Source organism: Ambystoma mexicanum, chromosome 2p (assembly GCF_040938575.1).
Source record: "Ambystoma mexicanum isolate Mex_15411 chromosome 2p, UKY_AmexF1_1, whole genome shotgun sequence".
Taxonomy (NCBI): Eukaryota; Metazoa; Chordata; class Amphibia; order Caudata; family Ambystomatidae; genus Ambystoma; species Ambystoma mexicanum.
Window position 1 is genome coordinate 702,975,601 of NC_090923.1, and position 19,029 is coordinate 702,994,629.

Consider the following 19,029-nt stretch of genomic DNA (forward strand, 5'->3'; position numbering starts at 1 on the left):
ACACCAAAGCAGCTTCCCTGCATTGATCTTCCAGTGTTGGTGGATATGGACTCTCGGGTGGCCATTTCATTTTGGGTTGGATGCACCACCCACGCGAGACCTTCACTTCCCAGACACGCTAAATAATTTGAAACACAGCAACACTGTTGTGATCAGCTGTTCTCCACTGGTCCTAAGAAGCCAGGAAGAAATGGTATCACCATATCTTCCTGGCTAAAAGTTACACCCTTGGCACGAGTCAAGGGTGGTTTCGAGCAGATAAACCCACTATTATTTTTAGAGAAGGGACATAATCCTCTTTATTCTCAGTGAGTCGATAGGTAATGGTGCCCAATTGAAGTGTAATCTGGTGAAGCTGAGAAACCCCAGCAGGGACCCATGTTGGGCTGCAATTACTTGTTATTAATATGTCACTATTTACTTGAGGGGTTCCTAGTGATTGCATCGACAGCCAAACCATCGACAACCATGCAATTTTTTATATTTTTTATGAGGGGGGGGTTCCCCACCAACCCCCCTTTGGAAAATATTAAAACACCTTTTTACTAAACTAAATGCTTTATCACTGAAAAAAATACATTAAATGTTTTTTTCAATGCATTTTTTTCAATGGTATGGTCTGTCGATGCTTTTTATTCAATGCAATGACCAGATACAACTTTGAGGCACTCTTTTTATTTACTTATTTTGTATCAGACCTGTTCTGCCACGGCCACAACAGGGGGCTGAACTTGTGCTTTGATTAGCATTGAGATAAGCGCATTTGCATCTCAAAGCTAAAACAGACCCCAGCCCACAGTCGGGTGGGTGAGTCTTTAAGGTGTTAGGATAGTTTGCAAAGATCACAGGTTGTCCATTTTCAGATGTAAGATAGGCCTGACTTTGCAGCTCACATTACTTTGCATTCTGGCATGTGTAGTTCTACACTTATAAATGGGAAATGACATTCCAGATATGCTGTATGAAAATTACATCTCATGAACTAAAAGCGAGGACCTGCATGACCTCAATAGATATGCTTTAAAAATAACTGTAATTGATTAAGAAGTGACGTTCGGTGAGAAACGTGGATGTTTTTCAACAGCACTTAGGTGTATCCGAATTCACCATTCCTCCTCCACAGTTTTCAAACAGTTTCTAACTACGTGCCAGAAAAGAAAATTCAAGTGAAGTTGTTCCAATGGACAAGACCTACCCATTCCCCTGTTTACTAAAAGGGGGGAACATTGACTTGCTATGAGTTCATGTCCTCAGACGTCACCGCGAAGTAGGACTTGACCAGTGTTTTCTCTGAACTGGGAGCAGGACAGCCCATCACTATTGCTTAAAACCCCCATTACACACAATGTTCCCAGGCAGGATGTCAGCACCTGGTTGGCAGTCTCCCCAAACTCAGTAAAATTGTGAAAGGAGTTTCATGGAAGAGTGATACTGCTCTCCCTTAACCCTGAAGACTGTGGTCAAGGGCAGGGCAGATTCTCATCCAGGAGGTTAAACATTTTGGTTTATCAAGTTGGGGCGAGAGAATAAAGCTATTGAAGTGTCAGTTCAATTCAAGATTCTGAGTGCCAACGTTTCAGCCATTATTTCCTGCCTTGGGATAATTGACTTTTTTTTTTTTGTTTTTATTTACTGGTGGCTCGCACTATCTGCCATTTTTACAAAGAGTGGACTATCTTTTGTAAAGCCGGCAGGCAGCTTATCTAATATGAGGGCTTCAGTGCATTATGTTCACAGAAGAATGCCAAGAGACCTTTTCTCCAGGGAGGTGGGTGGAAATACAAGCACAGCAAGGTTATAGAGCAAAAATAGCAGTATCACAAATAAAGGTCCAATCATTCAATTTGGTGACAATTCGCGCACTCTAGATTAAACATCTTTAGTTGGCAAAGAGTATTTTACAAATGGTTTGGATGACTGAAACTCAGTGGTGGCTGGTGAATTTGTGAACTGTAGGGCGTAAATGTATGTGCCTAATTTTGCAGGAGAAATTGAGTGTAGCGAGGGAGCCGAACCAAACAAGGGAGGTACAGGATGGTTCAACCTCAAAATGTTGGGTTAAAATACTTGTTCAGCACTTCTTTGAAAAATTGGAAAAATAGCCACACAGTTTGCTTTCAATTATGTACTATAGCACATGAAAACCACAATAGATGCAAGTGAACAATAGTGCACGGGAATATTTGCATTATGCCTTTGTCCACAGCATATGCTAGTATGTTAAACATGTTCAAGCTAGCTGTGCCCAAACATTTCTTTGCATGCTGTACCAGTATATGCCAGTATTACCATATATGGACTCCCAGCCAGTAAAAAATGCCATGCCACAAAAAGAAAGGATATCCATTTCAGGCTAATCCCATATGTTCTAGTAGCCTAGGATCACCAACAAAAATGTTACCCCCGGACAACCAAACACAGTTACTCTGGGATCTTCCCCATCTGCTGTCCCTTGACTTATAACATGTTACCAAAGTATCTCCAACCCTGGCAATCGAAGTCTCTCCAACCTGTATTATCTTAGAATCTACAACTAATGTTACCTGAGTTCTCTAATTTTGGTACCTCAGGATCTCCAAACTTTGTATCAGGATCTCTAAACCATGCACTGGGTACTGACATCCTCTTCTATCACCACATAGCAAATACCTGTTGTCCCATGGTCTTCAGCACTTGGTACTCTGTAATTTCATATCCTGCTACCATGAATCATTCAACCATTTACACGGGATGTCCAACTCCTGTTTCTCCACAAACTCCCATGAAGCTTATCTGAGGATATGAAATCTGTACTAAACCGAGAAATTCCCTGGGAACCCCCACCACTGCTGCACCTGTATTTACAGTCTCTACTGCCTCAAGATCCCCATCTGCTTTGAATTGGGTTCTTCAAGGTGGGCTATTCAAGGATCTTCAACCCATGTTACTCTAGAAAATTTAGACCCGGCAACTCATGATGTCAAACTCAACTGGAGTGTTTGAAATGATTGTATCAGAATCTGAACTAATTTTTTCTGCTTCTCTTGGAATTTTAGAAATCAAACATTTTTCTGAGGCTTTTTTTTTCTCTGTGATTATTTTCAATATTCTTGTATTTCTTTATTTGTAAATTTGCTTTCAAATAAACCTCACACAACGTAACTTAGTAAAAAAGACTAAATAACTGATAAAATCACAATAATAAAGAATAATACCTAATTACACGATATTGAATGAGACTGAAGAAAACTTTAAGAAACTCGATTAAATACATGATCACAATAATGTCATAATGCTAAAATCAAGTACACCTGTTTATCAGACATTAGACGAGGAAAGAGCACATTCATTTCAAGAAGATTTCAATTATGCCAAAAAGGTCCAAAAGAATGTAACTTATGTGCCATAAAAATAGACAGTCAGTACATACGTGTTGTAATGTTTCAATAACTGGTACATAACTGCAAAAATGAACACATGTGTTTTCTTATTAAAATGCCTTAACTGGCACGTAAAGGATACAAATTGAAATCAAATCTAGCATAATGTAAAGCCAGAAATAGCTTTTTATGTGTCTGTACAGTGAATGGTCTAGCACAATTAATGACATACTCTAATAATAAATGGTTTCCCCTCAAACAGAATACATTACACTTCCAATCTCACCAAAGAATGCTTTTTCTAAGATAACAGGACATTGATTCTGTAAAATCTGATGGAGAATAGTCAATAAAAACATGAAATATGTGGAACTTTTTTTTAAAAAACTCTCAATAAAAATAGTCTTATCCTTACCCAACAGGGCATCAATTAGTGGAAGCAAACTACTTAAACTATCAGAACAAATCTTAGCAAAAAGTATTTGTCTTCGGAGAATGTTCCTAGAACACATAGAATGTAGAAGCAATTTTATTTCAATGACTCGAATTTGGGTAGGCCTAAGAAACACCAGGAGACTTTTCCATATTATTTGCTCCCATGCATTCAATGTCTTTAATGAAACTGTAAGGGACATCTCTATTCCAAATAGTAATGATGGCGAGATTTTTTGCATATAGAGCTTTAACAAAGTGCCTCCACACTCCACCCCACTCCACCCCATATTTAGAATTATAACTTTTTACTAAGCTAACCAGATGGGGGATTGTGTACTCTTTTTATTATAAAATGATGTTTAAGCATAAGAATTACTAATTATAAACCCTAAATATTGTATTTCATAATAACTCCATCTATAAAAAAAGAAAAAGTCTGTGTCTTGGCACAGCAATATATAATCGATTACCTGTAACGGGATCAGCTTCATACTTAAATGTAATCATGGAAGAACCAGTAGTCAAAATGTGGGATCTCTTAGTAAACCCAGTCTGTGAAATAGGAACAATCTTATTTTCTTTTGACCAGTATAGTGATGCAGTCAACAATAAAGAACAAAAGACTTTGCTAGTTGCAGCTGATAATGCAATTGGTCTAAAATTCTCGGGTATATTGTGGCAACCCTTATTATGAATTGCAATATATATGATATATTTCAGGTTGAGGGAAAACGAGTAGATCTTAACATATATGAAACCAGAGACTCTAAATGGATGCATAAAGGAATATCAGCTTCGACAATCTCGTTAGATAGATCATCAGGTCCATGGACGATTCAGGGGTTTCATTTTAAATGGCTTTACAAATGTTGTATAGGAAAACGCATCCTCCCTCTAGCCAGAGATTAAAGCAGATTTACTGTGGGAATTGAACAATATATGGGGGTCAGCATGGAAAGGAGGCACTCAGCCATCATCATTTTGTAACTGCCCGACTAGTTGGAGCCACTTGTTTTCAGAAATTGAATTAGCGTGTAGAGTAGACTGCCAATTACAGTTATCCGTTAATTAGGGCACACACGGCCTTGGTAGCTTGCGTAGTAATTATATTATATGCAGCTGTTTTTGCCATTCAGTTGAAGTCTGTGTCTTCTTATATGCTTTCAGCCAATTTGTATAACATTGAAGAAATAATAACTGATCTGTTCTGTTTGTATCCAATTTACCCTATGCTTCTGCATATGTTAACCTTTGTGATTAAAAATTGCAATAAAGTGTGGATGACCGATATTTCTAAGCAACAGGCGAAATGCGCCAACGACCATGATTGAAACCCTATACTGGCATTGACATTAGCAGGAAGACTTGTCTACTAGCTAGCAGTAGGCAGCCTGATACTGGATTCAGCAACTATATGCTGCATACAGAAGAGGCCACCAGAACGCTGCAAAGTACCTGTTTGTATGTGTAGGTAGAAGGTGTACCTGGTGCAAAGATGCATATGTAGGAGTGCCACATGGGGTAAAGATGCTCATGAGGAAGGGTTCCATTGTATAAGCGCATGTGACGAAGGGCTGCATGGTACAAAGATCTGTATGTAGAAGGTCTGCATAGTCCAAAGACACTTATCCAGAAGGGCTGAGTTGTTCAAAGGCGCGTATGCAGGAAGGCTGCGTGGTGCAACGATGCATGGGTAGAAGGGCTCCATGGTGCAAATAACCTCGTGTAGAAGAGCTTCATTGTGCAAACGCATGTGTGGAAGGGTTGCATTATAAAAAGATGTGTATGTTGACAGTCAGCATAGTCCAAATGCGCTTATGCAGAAGGGCTGCGTGGTTCAAAGGCATGTTTGCAGGAAGGCTGAATGGTGCAAAGTTGCATGGGTAGAAGGGCTCCATGGTGCAAAGAAACTCGTGTAGAAGAGCTCCAAGGTGCAAACGCATGTGTGGAAGGGCTGCATTGTGAAACGTTGTGTATGTTGACAGTCTGCATAGTCCAATGACACTTATGCCAAAGGGCTGTGCGGTTCAAAGGCACACAGGCAGGAAGGCTGCATGGTGCAACGTTGCATGTGTTGAAGAGCTAAATGGTACAAAGACACGTGTGTAGAGGAGCTGCATGGTGCACATAAAACTCGTGTTGATGTGCTGCATGGTGCAAACATGCATGTGTCGAAGGGTTGCACGGTGCTGAGATGTTATCTATGGTGCAAACACGCATGTGAAGTGTGGTTGCATGGTGCAGAGATGTGCATGTCAACGTTCTGCATGTTGCAAAGAGTTCGAGAATGAGTAGAGTAAATTGTTTTGAGCCCTGACCCTGCGATCTGGAATCTGGATGCATGATACTGTTAACCACAGTGTGTGTGCATAGAGATTTATTTATTTTATGGTTTTCTGCCAGTTTCGTTTCTATTTATTGTTGACGGTTTGTATAGTGCTGACCTGCCTGAATTAAATGTATTGTTTTGCATGTTTTGTATTGCCCACCTGGCATATCTTTCTGCAGTTAAAAAAGACCCAGTGACTGGAGTCTCAAGATCATAGTTAAAGGCACCGTATTGAACTCGCGTTCTCGGTCCCTGGAAGGGCTTTGGAGCTTTGGCATTAGCTGTAAACTCTATAACAGAAACGAGCTCCTGCTGCTTAAGCACCGTTCCCTGTATAAACCTCTGGTCTCAGGAGTCCTGCCCCTGGCGTAAGGCCACAGCTCCTTGCGAAGGGAATTGCACCACCCGTGGCTAGACACCAAGATCATCCAAGCTCTTGAGGGCATTTGTATAGTTGCCATCTGGCCCTCTGCCATCAAAGTCTCTGTGATCCAGGCTTGGCTTTTAAGGCAACCGCACTTTGGATGCTTAGGCTTAAGGACCCGCACTGTACGTGTAATGGAAAAAGGTACATTTCAATTATCAGCATGCAAGGTACTGTGAGCAAAAACGCAGAACTGCTTTCATGCAGCCATGTTCATTTGCGGCCTGTTGGCTCTGAGCTATTTAAAAAGAAAACCAATGTGAACGATGTTTCCACTCAGTTCCGGGACCTTTTAGGGATATGCATTTCAAATGATGGTCTTAGAGGGCAACAAGGGTACAACGTGAGCCCATTCCATCCAGCCAGCTATGAGAACAGGGATTTCAGTAGGGTTCTGGACGTGAAAGAGTCAGGATATTGAGTTTTCTACTCAAAGCAACAATCCATCCATCAGATACTTAGAGATATAGAGTGGCCTGTTTTCTAGTTTTCTTTAAGGACTCGTTTTTATGTATTTATGTATAAATGAAAATTGCAGGGAAAACAATGGGCCTCAATACGAGTCCGGCGGTAACTGAGGCGGTAAAACTGCCTGGTTACCGCCGGACTCGTACTACCATTCCGCCTCTTTGATTCCCTGAATTAACGGGGCATTACAACCCCGGTTTCCTGGGAATCACGGAGGCGGAATGGTGTTAATCCCCATTCCCATTGAGTCCTATGGGACTCAATGGGAATGGGGATCATGGAAACACTGGCAGCATCTCGTAATGCTGCCAGTGTTTCCTCGTCCGCCTGCAGGCGGGCGGTGTTAAACCCGCCAGGTCAGACCTGGCGGGAACACCACCTCCCGCCTGCAGGAGTTGGGATCAGGCAGTCCGGAAACAACAGTGGCGGCGGGTTTACCACCACCGTTATTTCCGGACCGCATGATTTGTAATGAGGCCCAATGTATTTTTGGTTAAAAAAATGTTTACAAAACCTTTTTACCTTGATTTACAGAGCGGAAAACCAGTGTCCTTAACAATTGGTGAGAGGAGGCGGATATAAGACCAGATGATGCCGGGGAGGTAGAAACATGAACCAGGGATCAGGACAGTAGAGCATGATATGGGAATGAGATAGTGCAGGACGTTACGTTTTAGGATGAAGGGATGAGGTACAAGTGCCGTGGAGTTGGCGTAGAGAGGTGGGGGGGGTAGAACAGGGGGATGTGGTCGCGTAGAATGCTATGCAAGAATTTCTTTAGTAAGCAGGAGAGCTTGGAGGTTGGATTTGAATAGAGATAGAGAGGGAGTAGTGTGGAGAGGGAACATATTTTGGACACTGCTTCCGATTTAAACAAGGGTCTGCTCAATTTAATGTGTAGGGTTATCTGTTCTGGAGAGAAAATACTGCTTATCATTTCTTCATTTGTTGCACCTGCCTGAGTAGTAGCAGATGTTTCCTTCGATGCTAGCAGAGTCTGAGCATTCTCCAGAGTCTTCTTTCCTACTATCTGGAATGTCCTATTGTTAGACATCAGATGTGCTCGTTCCTCCTGTCGTTTAGGGAGGGGGGAAATGGTGTTTCCTGGCATATCATTAGATGCTGTCTTTTGCTAAACTTTCAGCTGTATTTTTCAAAGTCTTGGACTTTTACTGTCAGAATGTATGTTCCGTATAGCAGCACTTTACAAAAGAGGGGGGACGTTTTTTTTAAACCATTTTTTAAACCCTAAATGAAACAAAGAAGGCAACTCTGCGCACATAGTTTCCTTTTCAAATTCTCTGCCTTTGGGGTTTGGGTACATCTAGTGTGCCCGACCCCTGTACACTTTGCTTTGCCACGGGAAATGCTCATTTAACCATGGCTGAGCAAACAATTTTGTTAGAGATGAAATACCAACTGAAATATGATTTCAGAAAGTTAACGCTGAGATATCTCTTCTGAAGCCTGATTGAATCTTAAGGAAGAAATTGCAGAGTCAGCAAAGACCTCTGAAAGGATTGTTCTATACGCTACGGGTCATGGCACATTGTTCTACACTAAAAACCGAATTTATTAATTTTATTTATTTAATTTGCATAGCTCCCAGACCCAGAGTTTGTTCGGAGTTAAAAGAAAGTTTGGTTAATCTCTCACTGTCTTGATCTGGGGTGAAATGGGCTGTTTCTCAGGTATGTTGTTGTCATACTGTATTTTGATTCCATCCACATCTGTGGGGGTCTAAGTGGGACTAGAGGGCTTTTTTGTTAGTTATCCAATGAGATGTATCCAGACTCACCTTGTCTGCTGTGGTGGGATGATGGCTTTCACTAGCCATGCAGTGAGCTTCTCCTTGTGAAGTTGGACTTGCATGGCCACCACAAGGGACTACCACCAACCAGTGACTGCTGTGAACGGCCTGAGGCAAATGCCCTTGCCTTTGAAGGCCACAATGATATTAACATGGCAAGAAGACTGAAGGTTTAAGGAAGAGGGAAAGCAATCTCTAATGTGAGTTTGTGTTTCCGAATCACTCGATGGACCACCTGCATGCATGGGGTCGTTCAGGTATGCACTGTTGAAGCAGTTTCCAGAGGAAGGGGCTGGTTCTGTTAAGCACAAGCTCCCTTCCCCTTTTGCTTTCGTGGCAGGGGACCAGTGATGGCCATGCTGGCCACTCCTGCCCCTGATGATCTACCGCCTGAGGCAGACACCAAGAAGTCTTGACTCAACTCTTTCAGAGATGGCGACAAGAGCTGGGAGCCAGACCCTTTTCTTGCTGTTCCACCCGCATGCAGGACAATGTTTATGTTTATATCCGAACCGAGAACAGCATTGATATGATATGATATGGCATTTGTAACGTGCCTATACACAAATGTTTCAAGGCATGATGAAGCAAGGAAGGTGGGAACAGAGGGAGCACAGAGACACCCATTTTACTAGGCTAAGTAACATTGAGCTCGCGCAAATGCAGGGGAGGGGGAGGGTTAAAGTGCAAGGGGAAAGGGGGGGGCAGTGCTGTACATGGGATCAAACAATAACAAGAAGTGCGGCCAGCAGGTGGCAGGTGCATGGGTAAGTGCAGACAGCAGGTGCCCAAAAGTGCAGGTAGGGGGACTGTAGGGTTCCAGATACAAACCCAAGTGTAAGGGTCGCCGGGAGGCAGTGCGGGTATGCAACTGGGCGGGCAGGGACCTGGGCCCAAATCAGAGGGTAGCCAGGTGACCAGTGCAGTATCAGACAGGAAATCAGCAGGAGAGAGGAAGAGAGAAAACAGAAGCAAAGAGGAAGGTCTTGAGGTGCTTCCAGAACCGGAGATGTTTCTCCTCAAGTTTTAGGGAGGCAGGGAGGCTGTTCCAGAGGGAGGCCCCAGCCGAAGAAAGAGATCTACCACCAAATCGTTGCTTGGCGAAGCGACTGACCCTGAGAGAGGTGTAGGTGGAGGAGCAAAGAGCTTGAGTATGAAGGTATTTGCGAAGAGACAGTTGAAGGTATTGAGGACCCAGGCCCCAGAAGGCCTTGTGGACAATGCAGAGGGTCTTGAACTTAATCCTTGCAGCCACTGGGAGCCAATGCAGAGATTTTAGTGCTGGAGAGATACGCTCCTTGGGCTTGAGGCCAAGCACAAGTCTTGCAGTCCTGTTCTGAATGAGTTGCAGGGGGGCGGAGAGTAGAAGCAGGCACATTTAGAAATAGGCGGTTGCAGTAGTCCAGCCTAGAGAAAACCAGAGGTCTAAACACAGTGAGCAGGTGGGGGAAGGAGAGGAAAGGATGAATACCTCTGAGTATGTGCAGTTGGTAGTTTTACTTCTTAGAAACATCAGAAAAGTGAGGAGAAAAGGAGAGTGTGGAGTCTAAAATGACCCTGAGATTCTTAGCTTCACAGGTGGGAGCAGGAAGAGGGCCAAGGGAGGCCGGCCAGAGATTGACAGGAAATGGGGTGCAGGTGTGCGATGAGGAGAATCTCTGTCTTACTGTCATTAAGGTAGAGATTGTTGGCGGCACACCACTCCTGGATAGCCGACAGACAGTCAGAGATGAGAGAAGAAGAAGAAGAAGTGGCAGAGGGGAGCCTGAAAACGAGCTGAGTGTCTTCCGTTCCGCGTAGCACTGAAAGTTGAAGCAGAGAGCGGCAATGCAATGGGCGAGAGGTGCAAGGTATTGGTTGAACAGCCAGGGAGAGAGGTTAGACCCCTGGGGAACACCACAGGTACAGAGTGAGATAGAGGAAAGGAAGGACCCAAGTTGGACCTGGGAGGGTCGATCAGAGAGGAACAAGGTCAGCCAGGCCAGGTCCTGATCGGTGGTACTCAGGTTATCACGGAGACGATTGAGCAGGATGGCATGATTGACTATGTCAAAGACAGAAGAGAGATCGAGTAAGATGAGGACAGAGGGAAGATTTGAATCAAGGTTAGAGAGCATTATTTAAGTATGTATAGTATTTTAGAAAGTACAAACCTGGGTGGATACCACTGAGCGCTGAACAAAGTGAACAGTCACAATAGAGTAGCGAGGAGTAGAATGGTGTGGGTGGGTGTGGGTGGGTGTGTGTGTGTGTGAAGGAACAGGGTATGGGAGCAATGAGAGGTAGGGAGTCAGATGCACAGGGTCCGCTGAGTGGACTTATCGTTATTCCTTTCAGGGATGGTTTATGTGCCATTTCTAAAATGAAGGAAAGGCGGGGGGTAGACTATCTCCATATGGGAGTGGATGCTGTTCCTGAGAATTAGTGTGCTATGTTAGTTACCATTACTCCTACCCTTTTCGTGTTTGCATTTCATGATTTGCAGTGATGGTTTCAATCAGCATTGCCTGACACAGGAGTAATGAACATAATGCAAGCCTGATGGGGAAACCAGTGTACTTCCTTCAGGGTGGGGTTGATACGGTTGGCTTCCTTTACTGGTCTGATGTGTTCAGCTTAGTGCATTGATGTGTTATGTCACATGCTCTTCTTTGGTGTCAATGAGGTATCCATGACTCTGGCAGTAAAGTCATTCACTCTGCCCAGGTGAACAGGACCACCACTTTGATGGTGGTTTAGAAATCCAGCTCGGGCAGGTGATTTTACAGAGGAGGGAGTGGTTGTAACAATGTCTTCTGGGATTTAATACCAAAGCGGGTCCTGAATGAGAGGTATCTGTCTATGATCAACCCAAGAGAGTTTGCACTGAGGGTGAATTGAGCTGTCATTCTTTCGAACTCCTTGTCCAGAAACAATGCTTGAATTTGAGTTGGCCTTGACAGTCACTAAGGTTGAATTATTTATTGGCTGACATCCAAGTATAGATGAGGATGATTTGGTGTATGTGAGGTGATCTAAAGGTATACTTGTGTGCAGCCAGAGTATTGCCACATTTTGAGTTCTCCCATTGGTTCCATATAAAGGTTGAAGGTGATGATGGGACGAAGGAAGCTTGGAACACTCCCCAGGCCACTAGATCATTTTTGGGAGTGTTCGGCCCATTTGGAAGAGCTGGTGTAATTTGGTGAGTTGTAAGGATGGCCATTGTAGGCCCATCTTGTTGAATTTCTTGCACCATGTAAGGATATTGCATACAGCTTTGTGGCCAGCTGTGTCGAAGGCTGCTGAGAGATCAGGCAGGACCAGTAGACATGGACCAACATTGTAAATGATATGGAGGTAGTTAGTGATCACACATTACTGCAGTCTTAGTGCCCCAACTGGGTCTCAAGCCAGATCAATCATCTTGTACGAAGTAGTGCTGGTTGATCCTTTATTTCAGTTTTGGGAGACTGTTTTCCTGTGTGTCTTTCAAATGAAAGGTGAGTAGATGATTGGTCTATAGTTGGCACGGTCATCAAGCTTAAGTGTGCGTTTCCGCAGTATTGTACGTGCCATTTATGTTTTGATTGCTTTGTGAAACATGCTTTTAGTGATAAAGGCATTGATGATGTAGAGAAGGGAAGTGAGTGTGTTGTGGATGAGCACGTTTTTATGCGGACCGGGAAGACATTGTCTACAGTGGTGGTGGTGACAATGAGGCCAGTGAAGCCCTCACGTCTGATTGCTCTGAGCAGGCAGACCATCTGGGGATGTAGCTGGGTTGAAGAGATGGGTGGTGTAATCTAACTTGGGTTATCAACGTGGAGTCGGTTGCTGTCTGTTTTGTCAATGAATAAAGTCTAATAGAGTTACATTTGTCTTTGGAATGTGGCATTGAAGCTTATGTAACGCGTGGTACAGTGGCTAATGGCTTTGAAGAAGGCTCTGCTTGGGTTGGGTGCTTCAGTAATGGTAGTATTGTAACATGGTGCTTTTGCTGTGCTGATGAGGTTACTGGTCAGGTGTGCGGAGTCATTAAAGTGACGAGGTCCTCTTGCTGTCTGTGAATTGCAGTGTTTAGTGTGGCACTGCTGGTTTCAGTTTGTTGGTGCAGGGTTTTAGTGGAGTGTGCATGCTGGTGTTGTTGTTTCAGGTTTAGTTGATATAGAGTCCCCTAGTATCACCAATAGAAAGCTGGTTTGATAATGTAGGCTTGCTTGTCGCCTACTAGGATTGGGGGGGAGGGGCTCCATGCCCACGAAGAGCGGGATTTAGTACTGTAGGTGAAAGGAATAAACTGTAAACTGTCCTTCGTGCCTGTGGTGGCGGTATGAGAGAGGGCCCTGCATAGTCCCCTGTGCTGGTGCATAGTGGAGTGGGAGCCCATATTGCAAGATGGTTGCGGGTGGTGAAGCTGTTTGGGTCCAGCCTCAACCAACAGAGAAGTATCCCTGGAGAGATAGATGTATGCGCCAAAGATGCAAATTCATAAACATCAAGTGAACTGTCAGAGCAGCGGGAATGCCTTTTTTATATGTTATATTGCGACAATGCAAACAAGCGGATAGTCCCAGTGTGAGGGCCATGGTAAGATTATCAGGAGACGTGCAGTGCCTTCCAATGCATTCAATCCTCGTGTCTCCAGGAGAGAGATTCTTGCTCTGAAAAGGACACCCCCTCTCACATTGCAGCAGGTGCCTCACCAGTTCCAAAGTCTTCTACTATGGCAGGAAAAGACACCATAAATAGGTGTTCTCCAACCCTGTGGAACGAGTACAGAATGCCACCCCGCACCCACAAACCAAAAAACAGGAATGCCCAGGCCGATGAGATCACAGTGTAACACGTGGTGCACCAGGCAGCACCAGGGGCATCTCCATGTGGAATGCAAATGCACACCCCTTGTGCTTGGACCTGGGTGAGGGTTCAGCCGGAGCAGACGGCGCATGACCTGCATTAACAGATGTGACTATCACAGGACTTCACACCATGCTCACAGCGGCCTTCCCACGTGCATCCATGTCAGGAGTAATGGCCAGCACTCACTCATTGCTGAAGGTTCGAGTGGCACAAGGGTCTGCCAGCATCCTTTTCCATCAAGTGTTTGACCTGAGCCTTCCCTAATCAATCTGATAACACGCCCTCCTCCTCCTTACACAACTGCTTCATACAAGCACTCCTGCCGTGCCCCTCCCGCAAAGCACTCAAAACTCATCTGACAGCATTAGAGATTTAACAAAACAATACATATTTAAAATAAAATGGATTCTTCTACCGCCATAATGACGGCACCCCATTACAGGAGCCATGCTTAAAGGCATGCCCTGGTGATGCCATGACAATGACTGCCATAACACTCAGGGACATCATTTAGGAGTCGCCAGGGGTCGCGCTTGCGACCCCTGAGGTCTCCCTTGCTACCCCTAAAAAAAGATTATTTTTTTTTAAACTTCTGGGCTGTGGCCAATGTCATGTGCTCTTTGTTTCTAGAGTGGCTGACTTTCTTGTTCAGGCTTCTTTAAAAAAAACAAAAACAGGGGGTTTCACAAGTGTGACACTTTCAGTATTGACCCTAAGTAAGAAAGATTAGGAATGACAAATAATTTTCTTTCTGGAATTTTGAACAATAATTGCTAGACTCATTAAAGTTTTATTTCAGGCACACTTCAGGGGGTGAACCACTGATTTAGTTTGTTCTTAAACATCTCAAGTTCACAATGCAGACACAATCCTGCAAAAGGCATTTAGAGTAGAATAAGCATCTATTTCGGACTATGTATTTTGCTTTTTGCAAGTTGCAGTTATAGCATGTTTTTTCTGCCGATACATATTGTGATCCATACGTGTACGAAATGTATATCATGTTACAGTAATATTGTAACCATATTTTTCATAATGTACTTAGAAACAAAGCTATGTGATGCCACTTCCTGTTTTGTCAAGGGGTAAATGGTCGTGTTCCATCGCTTCCTGTGATGTCACTTTGGGGTGGGTCAAATGACATCACTTCCTGTGATGTCATCAGAGGTCAAGAGTTATGTGATGTCACTTCCGCTACCCCTGGCCTTCTGATGAAATGATGTCCCTGATAACACTTCCAGCCTATCACAGAAGCAATGATTTCAAACATGCACAAGGGATGCCATAACCTGCATAAAACCTGTACTCCAGCATAGCAGTGATGCTACCAGTCTTCTACAACAACGGCCTCCATGATAGGAGCAATCGTATTTCACATGCACCAGTGATGGCAAGATGCCTGCACCTCATCATAGAAATGCTGCCACTCACCATCTAACTACACGTAGTAGCATGCTTTGACAGTTCTAGATATTGCCATCACAGAAGCCTCTGCTCTGAAATGGGCTGTACTCTCTTGAATCCTACATGCATGCTTACCAATAACTTATCACATGTTTCAACCATGCTCCCCTACTATACCCCCTCCCAATCATTCCAATAATGTTTCCTTCCTGTTCTTGCCCATTCGTTTGTCTAGTTTCTCTTTTCTATCATCTTGTCCCAAACCTCCCCTTCCTTTCCACAAACTACGGTCTGTCGACATCCTGGCAGGATCATAGTATACCAGCTTGCGGACAAGGCTAGATGATGTAAGGCAACTATGGCGGTGATGGGTGCTGTATAAACATTCATGAGGCCCAAAAAGGTCGAAACATGTTTGGGGATTCCTGTGGTCTCCTACAGAAGGCAAGTGACCAAACGGTTTGGGCTGGACTGCCCCTTTTGGGGTGGGACCAAGCCTGATTTGTATATGGTCTTCCCCCTTTTGTAATGGCTTGGCAGGTGAAGAACGATGGTCTGGAGGGTTGCCCAGAGCAATGCCAGAGGTTCAGATTAATTTGAAACCTTCCAGCCATCACCTCTTTTATTTTGCTGTAGTCACTTCAAATGGGACGGTATGCTCAGGCATGGGACCCGTGCCTGCTGGGCATAGAGACCCAAGCTACTCCCCACTGATGAGGCCCAGTAAGGCTGAAACATGTTTGGGGATTCTTGTGGACTTGTGCAGAAGGTATGTGACCAAGCAGTTCGGGCTGGAGTGCCCATTTTTGGGTGGGACCAAGCCTGATTTGCATATGGTCTTCCCCCTTTTGTAATGGTTTGGCAGGCAAAGAACGATGGTCTGGCGGGTTGCCCAGAGCAATGCCAGAAGTTCAGATGAATTAGCAACTTTCCAGGCATCACCTCTTTTGTTTTGCGGTATAAACATTGGATAGCATAACGTAGCCTATTTATATACCATCCTGTCATGACAACTGCCCCCAGCCTGGGAGCAATGATTTTACACATGCCTCAGTGATGTCATGACACCTGCACCTCTTGATAGACACAATGATTTAACAAATGCAACAGATGCCCCAGTGATGTCATCTTGCCACAACAGCTGCACCCTAGTATAGAACAAGGGGTTAACCCAGGCTCCAGGGATCATATAACACCTGTGACCCATATGAGCAGCAATGATTGAACACATGGATAAGTGATGCTATCACTGACATAACACCTCAACTGCATCACCAGAGCAACGGTATAACACAGGTCCACAGTGTCCCCGTAAAGGCCATCTCGTCAGCAGTGGATGAGTAGCACTCTAGGCAATGGGAGGATCCAGCCTGCTGCTCGTCCTCCCACAAGGGTGAGTGAGCTACGGCTGTGAGTGGTCAGTGCTGTGAGTGCTGAGAATAAGGCCATAGACGCATATTCTGAGAATTCACCACAGGACCTACTGGTCATCTCAGCCCAAGCCATGGAAAAGCAAGGGTTCACAATGGATTGCTAATGAGCATGAACTCAGGTTTCTCACCTACCCCTTTCCTCGTCAAGGCGGGTGAGATAAGGGACCTGTCTATCCCCCCCCCCCCCCGAATTAAAGATCTACCCAGGTTAGAATCATCGAGAAGTGCGATAGAAAACTCACGCAGGCCGCCTCATACTCCTCAGCCATGACCTGAAACACCTCCTTCTTCCCTCCCTCATCACAGTAAGGGCAGAGTTAGCAAGGTTTCAGCCCTGTGGCATCACCTCCTTGGGCCACCAAGGAACTCCAAAAGGAATGCATTCACAAACTGTGCTCGCCCAGTCCCAAAGAACTCCCGCATGTCTCCTGACCATCGCTGTAAGGTCCCACCACAGCCGATGCCCCCGCGGCTCTGCCACCCTGCAAGGCTTGCTTTATGCGTGTGCTCTAAGCCGGTCTACCTCCTCTCAGCCCCATGTGCTGCGCCCTATAGCTTCTTGGGGGTTGGTGCGTCACTCGTAAATATCCTGAGAACCAAATGCACCCCTGTCTCCTTCGGTATCTCTCTCCCCTTTGCCTATATACTCTGCCACAGTAGGTGTAGTAGGCACTTCCTTCAACAGTCCTGTATTCCTTCACCGCCCACCTCCTCTCGCTGGGACCCAAGCCGTGACTCTCAGGTCCCTCTTCTCTCTGCATTATTCGCCCTCGCCCTACCGAATTGCAATCCTTCAGTAAGGCGTTTCTCCTCTTCCTCCTCCCCATTCGCAGGCTCTCTTCACCTCTAGTCATTCTGAATTTCTTCTTCTCTTTCCATGTCAGTGTCTACCCTCCCTTCCTTCTCACTTCCTCTGTGCTTCACATCTAAGCATCCTTTATTTCTCCCTCTCACACATTGGTCCATTCTTGCTTTCACCGTTCCCTGTTTCCCTCTCCCCTCTTTTGTTCTCACCCTTCTTTAGGAATTCCTTCTGTGCAGCATTCCCTTCACAGTTCAACTCGTGTCCTGCTCCTCGCTGATCCGCCCTCTAACACTGGATGTCTCCTTTAATCATTCCAAATCCATGTATGGCCCGGTGGTGCCCCCATCATGTTTATTTCCCTCACTCCATCTCCTCTGTGGCTATCTACACCCTACTCCCACCATCTCTTGCCCTTACTCCATCTCCTTCAAGCTATATATACCCTCCTCCCATTATCTCTCCCACTTCATCTTCTTCATGCCTAACTGTACCCTCCTCCAGTCTACCTCTTCTCCTTACCTCATCTCCTCCATGCCTATCTGCACCCTCCTACCATCCATCTCTTCTCCTTACCTCACCTCCTCCATGCCTACTATTCCCTCTTCCTGTCTACCTCTTCTCCTTACCACATCTCCTTTATGCCTAACTATTCCCTTGTCGTGTCTACCTCTTCTCCTTACCTCATCTCCTTCATGCCTAACTATTCCCTCCTCCTGCTTACCTCTTCTCCTTACCTCATCTCCTTTATGCCTAAGTATTCCCTTGTCGTGTCTACCTCTTCTGCTTACCTCATCTCCTCCATGCCTAACTATTCTCTCCTCCCGTCTACAACTTCTCCTTACTTCATCTCCTTCATGCCTAACTATTCCCTCCTCCAGCCTACCTCTTCTCCTTATCTCATCTCCTTCATACCTAACTATTCCCTCCTCCCGCCTACTTCTTCTCCTTACCTTATCTCCCTCATGCCTAACTATTCCCTCCTCCCATCTACCTCTTCTCCTTACCTCATCTCCTTCATGCCTAACTATTCCCTCCTCCCGTCTACCTCTTCACCTTACCTCATCTACTTCATGCCTAACTATTCCCTCCTCCCACCTACCTCTTCTCCTTACCTTATCTCCTTCATGCCTAACTATGCCCTCTTTGTGTCTACCTCTTTTCCTTACCTCATCTCCTTCATGCCTAACTATTCTCTCCTCGCATCTACCTCTTCTCCTTACCTCACCTCCTCCATGTCTATCTCCTCCATGTCTATCTGTGCCCTGCTCTCGTCTACCTCTTCTCCTTCCCTCATCTCCTTCATGCCGAACTATTCCCTCCTCGTGTCTACCTCTTCTCCTAACTTCACCTCCTCATGCCTATCTGTGCCCTGCTCGTGTCTACCTCTTCTCTTTACCTCATCTCCTTCATGCCTAACTATTCCCTCCTCCCGTCTACGTCTTCTCCTTACCTCTTCTCCTTCATGCCTAACTATTCCCTCCTCCTGCCTACCTCTTCTACTTACCTCAGCTACTTCATGCCTAACTATTCCCTTCTCCCGTCTACCTCTTCTCCTTACCTCATCTCCTTCATGCCTTACTATTCCCTCCTCCCACCTACCTCTTCTCCTTGCCTCAGCTCCTTCATGTCTAACTATTCCCTCCTGTCTACCTCTTCTTCCTACCTCATATCCTTCATGCCTAACTATTCCCTCCTCGTGTCTACCTCTTCTCCTTACCTC

General features: G+C 45.0%; 1 protein-coding gene across 3 annotated transcripts in view; it reads right to left on the bottom strand.

Annotated features, from left to right (window-relative positions):
* LOC138566693 (leucine-rich repeat and fibronectin type III domain-containing protein 1-like protein) overlaps nucleotides 1-19,029 on the bottom strand; it is a 799,167-nt gene that overhangs the window by 777,227 nt on the left and 2,911 nt on the right. The gene's annotated exons all lie outside the window — the stretch shown is intronic.